This window comes from Panthera pardus, unplaced genomic scaffold, assembly GCF_024362965.1.
Source record: "Panthera pardus isolate Hobbes unplaced genomic scaffold, ASM2436296v1 HiC_scaffold_2, whole genome shotgun sequence".
Lineage (NCBI taxonomy): Eukaryota > Metazoa > Chordata > Mammalia > Carnivora > Felidae > Panthera > Panthera pardus.
This window is the reverse complement of record NW_026526765.1, coordinates 104707748-104725551: the sequence shown is the minus strand read 5'-3', so window position 1 is coordinate 104725551 and position 17804 is coordinate 104707748. Positions and strand designations below refer to the sequence as shown.

The 17804-nt window shown below is 41.9% G+C and overlaps 1 long non-coding RNA gene across 3 annotated transcripts in view; it reads left to right on the top strand.

The window, feature by feature from the left end:
* LOC109275062 (uncharacterized) overlaps nt 1-17804 on the top strand; it is a 342535-nt gene that overhangs the window by 23066 nt on the left and 301665 nt on the right. For 2 of the 3 annotated variants that reach the window (XR_008423841.1, XR_002083958.2), the window contains exons 2-3: nt 8834-9141; nt 10070-10188. This is a non-coding gene — a long non-coding RNA (uncharacterized LOC109275062). The remainder of the gene's footprint in view (nt 1-8833; nt 9142-10069; nt 10189-17804) is intronic. The other variant, XR_002083959.2, reaches the window with a different exon arrangement.

Sequence of the window (17804 nt, the reverse complement as noted above, 5' to 3'; positions counted from 1 at the left end):
AGTTGAGGAATGGGCAAAGAACAACTATATCTTGAATACCTATTATGTGCTAAGAATTATACTAGTGTTTACACACATTTTCTCATTAAATTCTCAAATTAATCCTATGATGCAGTTCCAAATCACCCCATTTTATGACTTAAAAAAGCAATATTCCAAGATTTTGAGTATTTTTCCCAGGACCTCAGCTAACTATGACTGAGATACAAACACAGGTCTGCCTGGTTGCACAATGCATGTTGCTTCCACCCAGCAGGGCTCACCATGAGTCAGAAAAATGTGAGTTTGTCCACATATTCATTCATTGCACAGATTTTTACTGAGCCTCTGCTATGTACCAGGTACTTACCTAGTCTCTGGCAGTCCAGTAGTGTTCAAGACAGAAATGATGACTATTCTGAGACTTTGCCTTCAAGGTAGAGATGGTGGAGACAGGTTGAGAGATCATACATAGTACATAAATTAAAATTTCATGATCAGTGTTTTTATAAAAATAAAGCAGGAAGATATAAGACAGCAATGGATGATCAGGGACAGTGTTGTTGAGCAGGTGACACTTGAGTTGAGCTTTGGATGGCCAGAGGAGCAGCCGTTTGGAGCAAGAGCTCCTAGGCTGAGGGATGGTGGGGGTTGCTGACTGAAAGCAAAAGTGGTGGAGACACCGGGAAGGGAGAGCAGGTAGGAGGTGTGGTTGGGAAGGCACTTGGAGCCAGGATCATGTACAGCCTTGTTGACCAGAGAAGACATTTGGATTTAAGAGTCCCCTCAGAGTATTAAGTGGGGGAGTGATATGATTTGTTCCTTTTTGAAATTCAAGGAATCGATTGAAGGGACTGTCCTGGAGACAGTCAACGGGACGAGCTGCTGCCTCTAATATACCATGTGGTATTGCATATGAAATGGGTGCCTTTGCATATCAGTTTTACCCTTGATAGAATGAGGGCAACTTGGATTCCATGTTTATGTCTAAATATCATAATAGTTGTAAAATGTAACAGAGAGAAGATTATTTTATTCACAAAATAGCACACATGATAATATATATGGAGAAAGTGAATGCATTATTGAGAAAAATAAAACTTGAATAGACATGCCTTGCTTGTTCCTAGAAGGAACAATTTACTCAAATTGTAAGGCTATCAGTTTTTTTCCAAATGATTCTAATAATTTAACACAATTCTAATAATAATGCCATTTTTTTTGGAGGGGGGAACTGATAAAATAATTATGAAACGCATTTGAAAGAATAAACAGTGGTAATAATGATGGGAAAATTGCCTTCTGAGACGTTAATATGGCTTATAAAGCTGTCATAATTAAAAGAGATAATAGTAGCATAGGAATCAGGAAGAAAATCTGTGGAGTAGAGAAATGATGCTAGAAATGACCATAAGTGAATATACAGTTTGGGTATAAAATCGATAAGTAATCTAAAAAATGAGTTATGAATTTACAGATTGTTTTGTAAATGGTGTTTGGACATTTGATTTAACAAATTATAAGAAATAAAGTACATATTACACCAATGAGTGCTAGATAAATGAAATATTGAAATGTAAAAAATACTTTGACGTACAAGAAGAAAACTTAGATATTTTTAAAACCTTAGAGAGAGATTCTTTTTATGGATAATGACGATGACATTTTTAAAAATTAAAAAAAGGAAAAATATTTAAAAATTAAAAAAAGAAAAAATTGGGAGAAATATATTTAATACATTAATTTGGCAAGTGATTACTATATAATGAGCCCTGAAAGAAAATCAGCTATGTACAGGAGTAGAGATTTTACAAAAGGACTCATGAAAATACCAAAACATATGAAAAATGCCCTGCCTTGGTGCTAAGGAAGAACAAATAAAAGATCAGTGAGATATTATTATTTCCCCTTTAAAATTGGCAGAGATGATCAAATGCTAACACCCAGTGCTGGTGTGGGGTAAAGGACACTCTTTAATACGTTGCTGATGGGAATGAAAATTCATATTGTCAAGGCAATTTAGTAATACGTGGAAAATCTATGCCTTGTTTCTAGTAATTTATCTTAAGGATGTAAAAATATGTGTAAGAAGTCAGCTATTAGGATATTTATCTCAGCACTCTGTGTAAGAACCAAAGTGTCCCAAAGGAGGATTGATTGTACATTATGGTGTAGGGATAACAATGGAAAACAGTAATTAAATATAATGTGGTAGACATGTATAGATGGGAAAGACCTCCACAAAGCATTTCAAATGAAAATACAAAGCTTATACAGCAATATGTTAAGCATGATCTCTGCCCCCTTTTTTGTTAAACTGTGGGTGTATGTGTATTAATGTGTATAGAAGAGGTTTTGTCAAGTTGTCTCTGAGCGAATGTGATTGTAATTCGTTTTGCTATCCTTTTTATATATCTAATTTAAAATGTTTCTATTGTGAATGTATTTTAAAACATTGTAGCTAAGAATGTGGGCTCAGATGTTCAGATGGACCTGTGCACATCTGTCTAGTGTCCTTTGATACCGGTTAGCTATAAAATGCACCTCATACTAATACCTACCTCATAGATGGTTGTGTTAAAATAATGCATGAAAAGCCATAGCATATTTTTGTCATGGCTAGTCCTGTTAATTATTTATTTTTACTTTTTACTATTACTATTTTCTCAATAATTTGAAAATATTCTTTTAAAATAGAATGTATTGGCTGTATAATTCAAAGAGGATTGGATAAGAATCAGCTCATCTTCTTAGAGGGTCAAAACCTATCTATTCGCTTATTTCTCACTTGTCCCAAATGTTATCTCTACATTGTGCAATGCAAGTTCCACCAGCCAGGACAAGGCAGTTACCACTTCTCGCCAGGATTATAAAACCCCCTGGACATGACTGTTTCTGGGTGCAGTCCTTGAGAATCCCGCTGCTCTACAGTTTCAGTTTGTAAGTTGTCAGATTACTTGATTTTGGAAAAGAAAAATAGACAAAGAATGGTAGCTGAAAACACCCCTATGTGTTTCCCTAAATAATGGATAAGCAAGATAGACCGTACTAAAGCAATAATGGGGCATCTCAGTGGCTCAGTCGGTTAGGCATCTGACTTCAGCCCAGATCATGATCCCGCGCTTCGTGGGTTCAAGCCCCACATTGGGTTCTGTGCTGACAGCTTGGAGCCTGGAGCCTGCTTCAGATTCTGTGTCTCCATCTCTCTCTGCCTGCCCCGCCCCCCCCCCCCCCCCACTTGCACTCTTTCTGTCTCCCCCAAAATAAATAAATATTAAAAAAAATAAAGCAACAGTGAGGGCCTTTATTTTATATATTATATATATTATATATATTATATATATTATATATACATTAATAATTTATTGTCAAGTTAGCTAACAATCAGTGTATACAGTGTAGTCTTGGCTTCGGGTGTAGATTCCCATGATTCATCACTTACAACACCCTGTGCTCATCCCAACAAGTGGCCTCCTCAACATCCATCTCCCATTTTCCCGTTCCCCCAACTCCCCACCCCTATCAACCCTCAGTTTGTTCTCTGTATTTAAGAGTCTCTTATGGTTTGCCTCCCTCTCTGTTTGGAGCTTATTTTTCATTCCTTTTCCCCATGGGCTTCTTTTAAGTGTCTCAAATTCCACATATGAGTGAAAACATACGATATCTGTCTTTTTCTGACTGACTTATTTCACTTAGCATAGTACCCTCCAGTTCCATCCATGTTGTTACAAATGACAAGATTTCATTCTTTGTCATTGCCGAGTAGTATTCTGTTGTGTGTGTGTGTGTGTGTGTGTGTGTGTGTGTGTATGTATATATACATACACACACACACATACATCTTCTTTATCCATTCATCAGTTGATGGACATTTTTTAAAGTTTGTTTATTTTGAGAGAGAGGGAGAGAGAGAGCATGGAGGAGAGACACAGAGAGAGAGAAAGAGAGAGAAAGAGAGAGAGAGGGAGAGAATCCTAAGCAGGCTCCTTGCTGTCAGCAGGAGGCCAATTTGGGGCTCTACCTCAGGAACTGTGAGGTCATGACCTGAGCTGAAATCAAGAGTCAGATGTTTAACTGACTGATCCACTTAGGTGCTCCAATAGTGAGAGCCTTGAAAAGTTTGGTTTGGTGCAAAGATTTTGTGGTACAAACACGGTACATTTGCTTCCTTGTGAAACATGTCCAGAAAGGGGCGGGGGACCAGTCCATGGGTTATCTATCACATGTCCTTGTTCAAACCTATGGTCATGCCATGTATGTTTCAAGAAATATTTCCCAAAGCAGTGCTTCTTAGGCTTTTGGTCAGTCTGGGGCTTACCTGGGGCTTCAGATAAGGCTTAAGATAAGGAGGAAGGAAGAGTTATGCCTTTTAGATGAGTGCCTAATTGTTATTCTTCATTCCTCATTCTTTTCTCCTCTTGTTCAATTACTCCTTCTTCCTCCTTATCTGTGAAACACATTCATCAACTGTTAGCACTTCTTCATTCAGGAATGGATAGATTTAACAGTTGTAAGGAGAGCTTGAGAGCTTTATCTACACACATTTCATAGTTTTGATATATTTAAACACACTGGTCGGTCTGAAGGCAGCAGGGAGTAGGTGGGTAATGAGTTACAGCACTGCTTTGCCTTGTTAAGGAACATCACCAGAATGTTTAAATGGGGTTTCCATCTAGTCCTATATGCTGTAAGTTAAGAAAGTGGATAAATCTCTATAACTGGCTGGTAGAATTTTTTTTTTTTTTTTCCCATCAGGCATTCATTTGAGTCACAAAAGAAGAACTGGATCCATTAAGATATATGCAGGTTGACAAGTGGCTTATTTAACTTAATACAGGAAAATATAAAATAATGGAAACTAGGTCAAAAATGGCAAAAAGGATTAGGGCTTGAATAGAGACAGGCTTCCAGACAATGAAGGGAAGGGGATCTGGTAGTAATAGTGTCTGTGAAGCCCAACCCATCAGCTTCATGTCTGGCAGTAATTAGGAGGCCGAAGGAATACTGTAATGAATCAACTGAGGACAAGAATGGAAAAGAGAAAGGGTTGATAGGCTCTGTGAAGCTGGATGGCCTTACAGAGGAAGGGGAGGACTTGCAGGAGGCAGTCCCCCGAGTTAGAAAGAGACAGCAGGAGAGCCTCTTCTCTGTACTCTTTGTGGGTGGTCGGGTGACGGACATACCGGAGAGAGGAGACAGAGTGGTCAAAAGAGGAAGTGTTGGGAGGGGCGGGAGGTTACCTATCACGATGACCTGTGGGGAGTTCAGGTGCTACCACTCATGACTTCCTCCGGTTCCCTGGCTTGCCCCCTGTGGGCCTTGTGGCCCACCTGCCACTGTTAATTTCCATCCATCTTTTTGAAACTAGACTCAAAGGAAGAGTTAGCTCCTTACTAGGGTCCGTCTTAGTTAGGACCCCTCCATCTTTTCTAACATGCTGCTACTGAATCCTTTCTCCCCGCAGCCTCCTGCTTCCCAGGGAGGGCAAGCACACTCAGACATGACAGCTTTTTGGACTTCAGCACTGGGTTCTCCAAGACTTGCCAGTCTGTTCCGTTATTTAACCAGGACGCCTACCAGCTGGGTTGAAGAGTGCAGCTGGATGTCTTTCAAGGCTCATCTGAGCTTCAGCTGCAGTGTATTTTTTGTGTTTGTCTACATCAGGGTTGCCAGTTCATGCTGGGAAGCTGCGCAGGAATCCTTTCTCTTCCATTTGCTCTGCAGAACACCATGTGCAAGGCGGTGTCCAGTCCACACTCTGAGGCAGTTAGGATTGCTACAGAAACAGGGGAATGAACTGTGCGAAAAGAACCATAGGCTCAAATAGACATGCTGAGCTCTGGAATCTGAATTCAAATATGGCTCTTCCCTGGCATTTGAAACAAACACAATATCCCAGGAGGATGAGAAAAGCATGGTCCACATGGTGTCTTTGTTGAGTCAGTCCTCAGCGGGGTGGGGGGGGGGGTGGGGGGTGGGTGCGGTGAGGCTCTGAGGCCTCTTGGGGTATGAGAGGAAATATCAAAGAGCCTGGCTTAGCAAGGAGGGAAATTAACTCTCATGGGTCACCTGGCATGCCTGTAGTATCCTCCACCAGGAAGCACTTAGGCAATGGCCTGCAGTTGTCTTATTGTGAGGACAATCAAGTGGTTCACATGGATGCTGTCTCCTAACAGGCCTGCGTGACAGCTTAATGCCCAGCTATAGGATAGCGGATGCTGTGATTCAGAGATTTTTTCCATGTTTGTGTTTTCAGGACATTTCCTAGCTACCAAGACATATGTATGCAAGCTCAGCCATTCCTTTGAAAACCAAAGCTAATTCGCTCTATCAGAAATAAGCATTGTTTGGGGCATGAGAGGTATAGCCACAAACAAAAGAGATATCAATTCTTGCCCTCCAAGCTCATACATTCTTGTGGGTAGTCAGGGAAAACACAAAATAGGGTATTACTTATAGAGTATAATGGGTGGTGATAAGTGGTATTTAAAAGAAAGATGAGAGGGGCATAGGGAGTGTCAGGGAAAGGGTTGAATTTGATGGTCTTGAAATATCCAGATGACTGGCAATACACAGACGTAATTTTAAATATCCAGGATTTTATTTTCAGTTCTCTTGTAGGTATTCATATTGTGTTAATAGCAATGTTTTCCTATAGTGCATTGTAATTTTCAAAGCACTCTCATACCTGTTATTTCCACAGTGGAAAGGGAGTGCCTCTGCCAGTTTCACATACATAAGTACTTAGCTCCGTTCAGGACTGGATTTGAGCTCTATTGCATTGGACTTAACAACACATTTAGGTGACTTACTGGAAAAGTGCTCCTTAAAGTTCTCACATTGAACTTTATCAATCACTCCATCAGGAAGCCAAAGGGCAAGACGCTTCCCCAGTGGCCTGGAGGACTCTTGAGAAGCTCTGGAATGAGGAGTCCTGGAACACAGCAGCATGCTAGTGTACTCTCCCACTGTCTGGGATAGGTCTCTGCCACGGAAGCAACAGAGAGCCTTTGTAAACCATCACAGTCATGTACACAGGGACACTCCACAGTCATTGTCACGCCCAGGTGCTAACACCCCATCTCCAACTCAGCTGTGCATTTTTCCTTGGGCATCCTAATTTCACACCAAAGTCATTTTGTCTAAATGAAGCTCACCTTCCTTGCTTGCCCCTTCCATTCTGGCTTCTTCTCTTGAGTCTTAAATCTTTGAGCACTCCTTAGATACCCCTTTGTGTTCCCCCTCCACGTAGGAACTTGTCCATTCTTCACATCCTTTCTTCCAGTCACCTCTGGGCCAGGTCAGGACTTACAAACTCTGAACAAATTTCTGAATAATTACAACGCCCTCCTCTTTGGTCACTTCAATTTCGGTGTCATTTTGAGTGTTCAGCTGCTCACCCTTCCTGAGCACAGACATCATCCCCTTGCCAGACCCATCTGCAAATTCCTTGCAGGTTTTCGTTCTCTGTGCATGCTGCTCATTGCCCCTCCCACCGGTCTCCAATGAGAAGAACCAGTCCCTTCTCTCTTTGCCCTCTCTGAGTCTGACTCATTCATCACATTCTTGCTCAGAGGCAGCCTCCTCAAAGATAGGCTTGCAGATAAAATACAGGACACCCAGTTAAATGTGCACTTCAGGTAAACAAATACTTTTTTACCATAAGCATTTATCAAATATTGCATGGGATATACTTATACTAAAAAGATTATTCATTGTTTATGTAAAATTCAAATTTAACTGGACATCCTTTATTTTAATTTGTTAAAACTGGCAACTCTACTGCAATAAGTATTCCTTGGCTACTCTGTGTAGTTCCCTGGGCTTGATGCCTGCGGAAAGCCTATAGCACTCACATCGTTGAATCTTTGTACAAGAGGGTAGGGTATAGGCGGTAAATCAAAAACTACTGCTTGCATTCTTGGAATCAGTGATCACTCAATACCTACTATGTTTTACGAAATGTGTAAGGCATCCTGGGTGCAAAAATAAACATAATGCCTGTTCTCAATGGTGCCTGGCTAGAGCAGCAGGCCTCCCTAGCGCACAATTATGGTGCAGCATTTTGATGGCCACTATACTTGCTATGAGCTGACTTCTTGGAGGAGACGGGTCTTGAAGGATGACTAGGGAGGTAGGAAGAGGGTGTCTCTGGACAGAGAGAGAAAGATAGGCAGACACCCAGGTGAGAGAGAGATTAGGGTACGACCAGGAAGTTGGTAGAAAGTTCATTGTTGTTCTCGAGGAAGTGTGTCTATAAGATAACACGTGGTGTCGTCTGGAGGTTTGGTCAGTATACATTTCTCAGCATACCACTGAAGATGAAGTTTGGAAGGTTGGAGAAAGACCAGATCATGAAGATTTTGTAGCTCACACTTAAGAGGCTGAGCGTTATCCTGAAAGCTGTGGAGAACCACTGAACCTTTTAGAGAAATGACACACTCAAATTTACATTTCAAGGAGGAACTCAGAGAATAGCTTCAAGGGGTACGACTGCCAGAAGGGATACCAATGTGGTGGCAGCTACAGTGATTCCGGGTAGAGATGTCAAGGGTGCTGGGATTTAGGGGTGGACATGTTCAGGAGATCTGAAGAGCGTAAAACATCAACGGGACCTGTGGCCAAATTGGACACGTTAGGTGATGGACGGGGGAGGAGTGAACATTTCTGGCATGGGCACCTGTGGGGATGACAGAGATATCTATCTAGGTAGAGGGTATAGAAAGTTAAGTAGGTTTGAGGGGGTGAGGATTATGAGGAGATCTGTCTGAACGTGTTTTATGTCACACTTGGCATTTATTATATTTGGTTGTATTTTTTCCTCATCTTTTCATGTGCTGTGTTGTCTCCCCAGGTGGACTCTGATCCTTCTGAGGTCTTGGACTGCATTAACCAACCTGGGGATGCCCCGGAGCCTTTAACTCGTTACCACCCCTTGCAAGTTCACCTCACCACACGCAGCTATGTGAAGCCCCAAGCTAAAGCTGCCAGCAGCTGTAAGCAATATGGTCTGCGTCGTTGCTCATGGCAGGAACTTTGAGCTGGGACACAGTTTCATTCCGTAGATGTATTTCTCCTCTGAGGGAAGCCTAACACCCGAGCTGACCTTGCCCCCTTCTGAAAGGGAGGACCATATCTCACAGTGGCAACAGGAGGCTGCAGGTCAGTGGGGTGATGACCGGGCCCTCAGAGACCCTGCTCTCTCTCTTTACAAAACCCCATAAATCCTTCCAAAGGGAGTAATTCCCTCAGGATCAAGAGAGTCCTCCACATTCCTAAAATCAGTGAAGGCAAAATGTACAGGGATTTCTGAGAAAAGTAAATGTGGTGTGAGCATGATCCCTGGGTGTTACTGTGCTGCAGAGAAGGCCCCCCCCTTCCCCCCCCCCGAATGGTGTTCTTTGCTCTCAAGTTAACTCACGCACTGGACTTGGTCCAAGTACATTTTGTTTCTTGATTTCTAGCCAGGCTTCTCTCAGTTGTGGTGCATTCTCCTCTTTGCTCCCCTCCCTCCCCCACCCCCCTTCTCTCTTTTTATAATTATTTCAGCTTTTCCATGTGACTGAACTGATACAGAGGAAAACCCACCAGCTTAGGTAGGGCTTCCACCCGAGTGGGGCCAGAGGGACTCTGTGAACGGCTGGCCCCTCACTCAGCAATGGCCTGCATGGCAAGGTATGTCTAAGAGCAGCTGAAGCAGAAAGCGTTTGAACTCTGCCCCTGCCAAATGACTTCCAGATGTGTAAACTCCAGCCTCCCTCTGCTCTCTGACTGTAGCCCTGCCAACATACATCTGCAGATTTCTGGTGCACAGGAAACATGAAAGAGTATCTTCTACAACATCTGTTCTCTTTCCCCAGCTCCCCACTCTGTCTTCTCGGACTTTGCCCTATATTTCATCTCCTCCTAAACAAAGTCATTAAGGAATCACTGCACAACTCGCCTTGGCCCATAGATGCCATCTCCCCCCTTCTCCCCCCAGAGCCTGTTCTTGGCTCTCTGGACGTTTGGCCAAAGCAACACTAGAATCATTAAAGACACGTATTGACTTGCTGCAGGAGACAAAAACCAAGTTTTCTCTCCTGGGCAGGTGCCACTCCATAAGCTGTAAAGGGAGATTTTGGCCACAAGGAGGACCGAGCAGAGACCTGAAGATGAAAACACTGGTCTCCATGAAGAGTGTGCCTGCTTGCACAACCTTGGGAGAAGGTGAGGTCTTCAGGAAGAACTTTTTTCTATGGACATTCAGTTTCTTGGAACAAACCAAGCAGGGTTCTCTAAAATTGGAAGCATTTATGTGCAGAATGGGTTCTTTGCCTCTCCCCCAGCCCCTGGGGTATGGCACCTATCAGGCTAAGAGCATAGAAGAGGACCAGTTCTTAAAGTAACTCAAAGGGGGATGAAAAAAATCAGAAACACTTTTAGCAAAATGGAGCAGGAGATTTTTATGGAGGCATTTACTCTCATTAAGAAAATGATTTGACTGCTGTGTAAATAAATGCTTGACCTTCATTCTGCCCTTCATCCATATGGACCTAACACTCTCTCCAGGCCCATCCCCGGGGACATGGAATGGAGCCAAGTGACCAAATCTGGGACAGGGAACTAGGGTGCACTACAAAAGGGAGCAGAGAGTTGAAGGGGCCTTTGGGCTCCAGGGCCCGAGAAAGGAGCAGTTGTAGGTGAGAGGTCCTTGCTGCCCCAGGTCCCGTGTCATAGGCATGCAGGTCCACCTGGGAGCCTGTGGGGATTGCAGAGGTTAAGGAGATCTGCTCCTGATTATGCACCCAGGGTGAGCCTCCCAGGAGGCTCCAGCGGTGACTTCCTGGACCCTGGATAAGACCGCCCTGCCCTGTAATCTGAAGGGCAGAGTGGAGAGCCGGTAAGATGTACGTCCTGCTGTAATAGTCCCGAGCATCTCCGTCTCTGGCTCTCGGATGGAGCCCTAAGATTTGGCTGGATTTTGCTACAGTAGCCTCCCTATTTGAAACAAACAAATAAACAAACAAATAACCAGTCAATACAAACCACACATTGGTCTCATACTTCAAGTAGAACTTGTTGCAGAAAAACAAGTGGGAGAGATAAAGCTCTCCCTCCATCTGTGTCTTTCCATGCAACTTCCCCAGAGACATTGGATTACCTCAGTAGTTAGAGTACTCCTTCCTAAAGAAGAGCAGAATCTGTAAACTCTTTCATATAAGGATGGATGGGTAAAAAGGGTAAACAAGCCTTTTTCTGCCTGAGAACTGATCTTCGTTTAACTGTGTAGCTCTATTATTTGGGCAACCTCTTTGGGAATGCAAACTATACCATATTGCTGAGGATAAAAAAGATCCCTGACTGGACTGGGGAGCTGTATCTGGAGTGGGTGGAATTATAAAGAACCACAAATTTCTGCTAAGGACACCATGCTTTAGGCTTTCCTAAGTGTGGTGACATTTGTGATGGGCACCCTGTAGGGAAGTTGGAAGCTATGCCTGGGACTTGTTACAGGAGATAATGGCCCCTTTGAGGAGTGAGGATTTTAAGTCAGGTTAGTTCCCATACTTGCCCACTATGGATCTCATCCCTTGTGCCTGAGCTGTCCCTGGGGAGAAGTCAGTGGTGAATGGCTGTGTGGGCTGATATATGGGCTTTCAGTGAAGGAAACCACTGATGCTGTCCTGCTACTTGACCTGTGGTCCTGCCTCACATCCTTCTGGGTACACCACTTGTGGCCTGTGATCGTCTTGTGAGTGAGAGTGTCTAGTTGAGGCTAAGAAAATGATCTTGGGTGGTTTGGAGAGTATAACTCGTTGCCTGTTAAATTGTCTCCTGTCTCCTTTGCAAAGATAGACTAGTGGGTGGAAGACATACTTAGGGGGCCAGAAACCTGCGGAACGTGCCTCAGATCACACTCAGAGGACATACTCTGTCTTTAGGACTTTCAGCCTCACCTCAAATGATGCCCAGGAAGAAAGTGGTTGTTATCTGATTTTGCTTTGCATGTACCTATCACCCAAAGCTGTTGGAACTATAAATGTCACAATGACCTCCCACCTGGCCCCTGTTATAAAGGCTCTAACTTCAGAACTCGGGGAACAGGTGTGAAAGTTTCCATCTTCTAAGTTTATCTATTCCAATTATAAACTCAGTTAGTAGAGAAATAACTAATGATTCTACTGTGAGATGCATATGGACCAGAATTTCATTTGTCACCTATTCTCTGTACTTTTCTCTAACCAGAGAACAGTAGCAAATGACATTTATGATTTCTTGGTAGCAGTGTAAGGTCAAGACATCTCTGTATTTCCCTATCTTCCATACAGTTGCCCTGGTAAACAGCCACAGGTCACTTTGGGGAAGGAGGGAAGCAATGTTTATTGTATATATTTGTAATAGGCTTGTGGGGCTTTTCTTCAAGGAAGACTGCTTCTCCTTCATTCAACATAGACATACCTTAGACATACCTTGCCATGGGCTTACTTAGCCCATATGTGTATGTGTCTGTCTGTGTCTCCTTTAAAAATTAAAAAAAAATTTATTTATGAGAGAGAGACTGTGAGCTGGGGAAGGACAGAGAGAGAGGGAGACAACAGAATCTGAAGCAGGCTCCAGGCTCTGAGCCGTCATCACAGAGCCCCACGCGGGGCTTGAACCCACAAACAGTGAGATCATGACCTGAGTCGAAGTGGGATGCCTAACCAACTGAGTTACCCAAGCACCCCTGTCTGTCTGTCTGTGTCTCCTTGACCTCACTCCCCCATTGCTTGACTTCATGTAATTGATTGACTAACCTTTCAATTTCAAATATAATCTATTGATGTGTCATCGATGAGTAGAATTAGCCCAAATGGTATGTTTAACTTCACTACTCGACTAGGGTACCAAAAGAACATGTGATGTGGTAGAGGGAAGAAAACATGGTGGTTTGAGTGAATACCTTTGTGATTGCTAACACATTTGGCAGGTTGAAATGTTTATGTTGTCAGGCAGTTAACTCCTGAGAATCAACATGGTTGGATTATGAAGCCATTGAGATGTATAGCCCCTGTGTAAATAATCATCTCCAGCACTTATGTTACCATGGAGGAATGCAGGCCCAGTGTTACCATTACAGGTTTTCAAGATAAACTGAGGGTTCATTTCTGGGTTTTCTATTCTGTTGTATTGATCTGTGTGCCTATTTTTATGGCAGTACAATTATGTCTTGATCACTACAGACAGCCTAGGAAGCCATATGGAGGTTCCTCCTAAAGTTAAAAAAAGAATGATCCAGGAATGCACTACTAGGTATTTACCTAAAGAATACAAAAATACAAATTCAAAGGTATCCATGCACCCTGGTGTTGATAGCTTTGTCAACAATAGCCAAATTATGGAAAGAATCCAGATGTTCATTGACTAAGGAATGGATAAAGAAGATGTGGTATGTATATACAATGGAATATTACTCGGCCAGCAAAAAGAATGAAATCTTGCCATTCATAATGGTGTGGATGGAGCTAGAGAGTATTACTCTAAGCAAAATAAGTCAGAGAAAGACAAATACCATATGATTTAACTCATAGGTGGAATTTAAGAAATTAAAAAAATGATCGTAGGGGAATAAAAGAGTGAGGCAAACCAAGAAACAGACTCCTAACCATAGAGAATAAACTGATGGTTATGAGAGGAGGTGGGTAGCCAGGGGAGGGATGGGTGAAATAGGTGATTAGGAGTGCGCTTGTTGTGATGAGCTCCCGGTGTGGTATGTAAGTGATGGATCACTACATTGTATACCTGAAACACTGTATGTTAACTAACTGGAATTGAAATAAAAACTGAAAAAAAATTTAATTGTGGCTCCTTAAACACACACATACAATTACCACCCCCCCCCCCCCCCCAAAAAAAATGTCTTTGGGCCAGCTTTGTTCTGCAGGCTGCCAGTTTGGGGCAATTGGCATATATAGAAGAAGGGGAAGATGAATCAGCCTTTACTGAGCACCTACAGGCCATTGTTTTTGACCTCATCCTGGGATAAATGTATTGTCAATGTAATTTTCTTTATGAAGAAACTGAAACTCAGGAAGGTTAAGTAACCTAAGGTTGAACAAGAAAATTGTGGCAGATTCAGGTAGAAGTCTTCAGATGCCTGAACCTTGACTCTTTCCACCCTATCAAGCCAAAGTCACTGCTCTCCATGGTGTGAATGAGCTTTCAGTTTTCTTCAGAAAGTTTCCGAGCTAAAATTGAAGTATGATTGAAGTGACTCTTTTCCTCTCAACTTGGCTACCCAGTGGTGTAAACAAGACAGAGTGACGTTTGCAGTTGTTGGGGAAGCATCCTTGGTGTGGCTCCTTGGGGAGTGCTCCATGGTGTCTCATCCTTGTGTGCACAGTAGCTTCCTTTCAACTGCAAGTGCACCCCACACAAACTCTTCACTTCTGCTTTCCCCCACACTGGCTTGAACACCCCTGTTAAGAAACATTATGGGGGTGAAGGAATTTCAAATGAGGATAACATTAGGTTGGGAGCCCAGGATAGATGAACTTTTCTGCCTTGTGTCTTACAACCTGGCAGTGCCTATGATCTTGTTTGGTATGCTCTCTGTCCATAGGCCTCCTCCCCAATTTGCTGCCCCAGGACAGTGAGATTGTGTGAATGGGAGGTTTGTGAAGTGGTGTGAATGGGGCTCTTAGAAATGAGGCCAAGAAGGCTTAGTTAGACACACAGGCAATCAGTCACACCAGCTGCTTGTCCCCTTCTAGTTTGTAACCTGAAGAGGCTTTTTTGTTATTATTCTTATCATTTATTCTAGCTGTTCTTTTATAAGTCTTTTCTTAATCACTTCAGTCTGCATTTCTCCCTATTCTTTTCTCTTACTTGGGGCTTTATTTATTTTTTTTTAATGAATCTTAAGAATTTAAAACTTGTATGTCTTATACCTGGTTGGTAGATTGAATTATGTTTTTCATGATCAAAACAACATTGCCTGAATTCTTCAGAGTCAAAATAAATCTGCCCCTACAAAATGGAAAATTACATAGTTAAGTGTTTTGATGGTCTTTGTGTCATTGAGAATTAATATAAGAGGATGGCAGAGTTAGTAATTTGGCAGGTAAAGTAACTTTGTCCTGATTTTGGAACAAGTAACAGGCTTGGGTACTTTTTTTTCATGCAGTTCTGGGCACACAGAAATGTATGACTTATATATTTCTATTCATTTTCAGTTTAACTGAAAAAAAAGAGCAAACATTGAGGATTAAACTAATAGAAATTGTTTATGAGATCTGCAAATTGGTTCTCAGAAAGCTAAACCAGGAGAGAAATCAAGCTATCAACAATTATTATTTTTAACCTTTTTCTAGTTTTCAGTATCATTTTATAAAGTTAATTAGAACCTTGAATCTTTTAGGAATTGCTTTTGACTGCTACTAATAGAGGCTCAAAATAACAGTGGCTTAAACAAAATAAGACCCCTTTTTCCCTTTTATGTAAAACAGAAGCAAGCAATTCAGGACGAGTACAGGGCTCCATGGTCATTAGGAAACCAGGCTTGGCTCCTTCTATCTTTTTGTTCCTCCACCCTTAGTCTGTGTCTTCTATGTTCAAGGTTACCTCACTGTCACTAGATGATTGTTGGAGCTCCATCCATCACTTTGGCTTGTAGACACGAGGAAGAAGGAAAGGAGGTGGGTAAAGGCACCCGTAATCAACTCTTTTCAACATCTTTCCCTGAAACCATCCTGAATAACTTCTCCTTAAATCTTACTGCCTGCCTATATCTGTAAGGGAGGTTTGTAAATGGGCACATCGTAGTGTTTAACTGTGTATGTGTCTTCGACTAAGGAAGAAGGGAGAATGGTTCTTGGGTGGGCAAATAGTAGGCTCTGATGCCACTTGGTGTGGTTCTGCTTCCATCGCTGTGCGGGCTCACCCCTGGGTGTGGTGGTGAGGGGCAGGGAACAACCCAAGCAACAGACTACCTTCGGGGAGGCCCTGAAGCTCAGAGGGAACTCACTTGTTTGGTAAGAGATGGTAAGGTGAGAAGGGGGTCTCACCCCAGGTCTGTCTGGCTTCAAAGAGTCTGAACTTGGAAGTTGGATGTTATGTTGCTACAGACCAGGTTGGCAAAGAAGGGGCAAAAATGGGGAGATATAGAGAAAAGAGTTGATAGAATTTTTTTTAAAGCTTAGGTTAGTACATTGCCATAAAAATAGGAGACTTTCGTACCTTGCTTCTTTCAGTTAAAGTAATGCTTTTGAGATTCATCCATGTTGTTTTATGTATTGGTAGTTTTTTTTTTTTTTCCTTATGTTAGAATAGTGTTCCACAATTAATCTACCTTCCAGTTGATATTCACTTGGGTTGTTTCTAGCTTTTGACAATTATTAATAAATATGCTGTAAGCATTTATAGTTTTTTTGTGTGAATGTATTTAAAATTTCTTTTTTTTGCCTAAGTACCTAGGAAATGGGTATTGATGAGTTGTATGGGGAATATAAATTTAACTTTCTAAGAAATTGTTGAAGAGTTTTCCAAAGTGGCTGTACCACTTACTAAGTTTACTGGCAATGTAAGACATTTCCAGGGGCTGTACATCCTTGCCAGCTCTTGGTAAGGCCAGGTTTTTGTTTTGTTTTGTTTCATTTACATTCTAATAGGCATTTTGTGGTATTTCAATGTGACTTTCAGGTACATTTCCCTAATGACGAATGGTTTTAAGAGTCTTGGTATTTATTTGCCCTCCGTGTCTCTTTGATGAAGTATCTTCAAACCTTTTGCCCATTTTTAATTAAGGTTTGTTTTCTTACTGAGTTATGAGGGTTCTTTATGTACTCTGGATACCAGTCTATTATAAGGTAAGCATTTTGTGCATATTTTCTCACAGTATGTGGCAACTGTTTTATGCAGCAGAAACTTTTAATTTTGGTAATGTCTGGCCAGTTTCTTTTTTCTTTTTTTCATGCTTTTTGTCTCCTATCAAAGAAATCTTTGTTTAACCTAATGTCTAGAAGATTTTCTGTGTTGTTTTCTTAGAAATTTTATGGAATTGGGATTTGTCACTTAGGTCTGTGATCTGTTGAGAGTCATTTTTTATAGGTGGTATGAGGTATGGATTGGGGTTCATTTTTTACATAACGATTTCCGAAGCGTTTCAGAATCATTTGTTGAGAATCCTTTCTTCCTACCTTGACACCTTTGTCAAAAATCAGTTGACCAAATATGTGTAGGTCTATTGCTGAACTTGATCCTATTCCCTTGAGTGCATTTATCCTTTTGCCAGTAACACAGTATCTTGGGCATTGTAGCTTTATAGGAAGTCTTGAAATTATACATGACAATTCTTTATTGTGAAATAGTAAAAATACACAAACAACACACACACAGATACATACATACATATGTACATACATACATATATGCATACATATTGGTCTCTGCCCCTGGATCCTAGCATACCGCTCCTAAAACCCTTGTAATTTTTTTATTAAGATGACTTATTGTCAGATTGGTTTCCATACAACACCCGCTGCTCATCTTAACAAGTGCCCTCCTCAATTCTCATCACCTCTTTTCCCTCTCCCCCACCCCCCAACCACCCTCAGTGTGTTCTCTGCATTCAAGAGCCTCTTGTGGTTTGTGTCCCTCCCTCTCTGTTTGTAACTATTTTTTCCCCTTCCTTCCCCCATGGTCTTCTGTTAAGTTTCTCAAGATCCACATATGAGTGAAAACATACGATATCTGTCCTTCTCTGACTGACTTATTTTATTCAGCATAATACCTTCCAGTTCCATCCACGTTACTGCAAATGGCAGGATTTCATTCTTTCTCATTGCCGAGTGAGTAGTATTCCA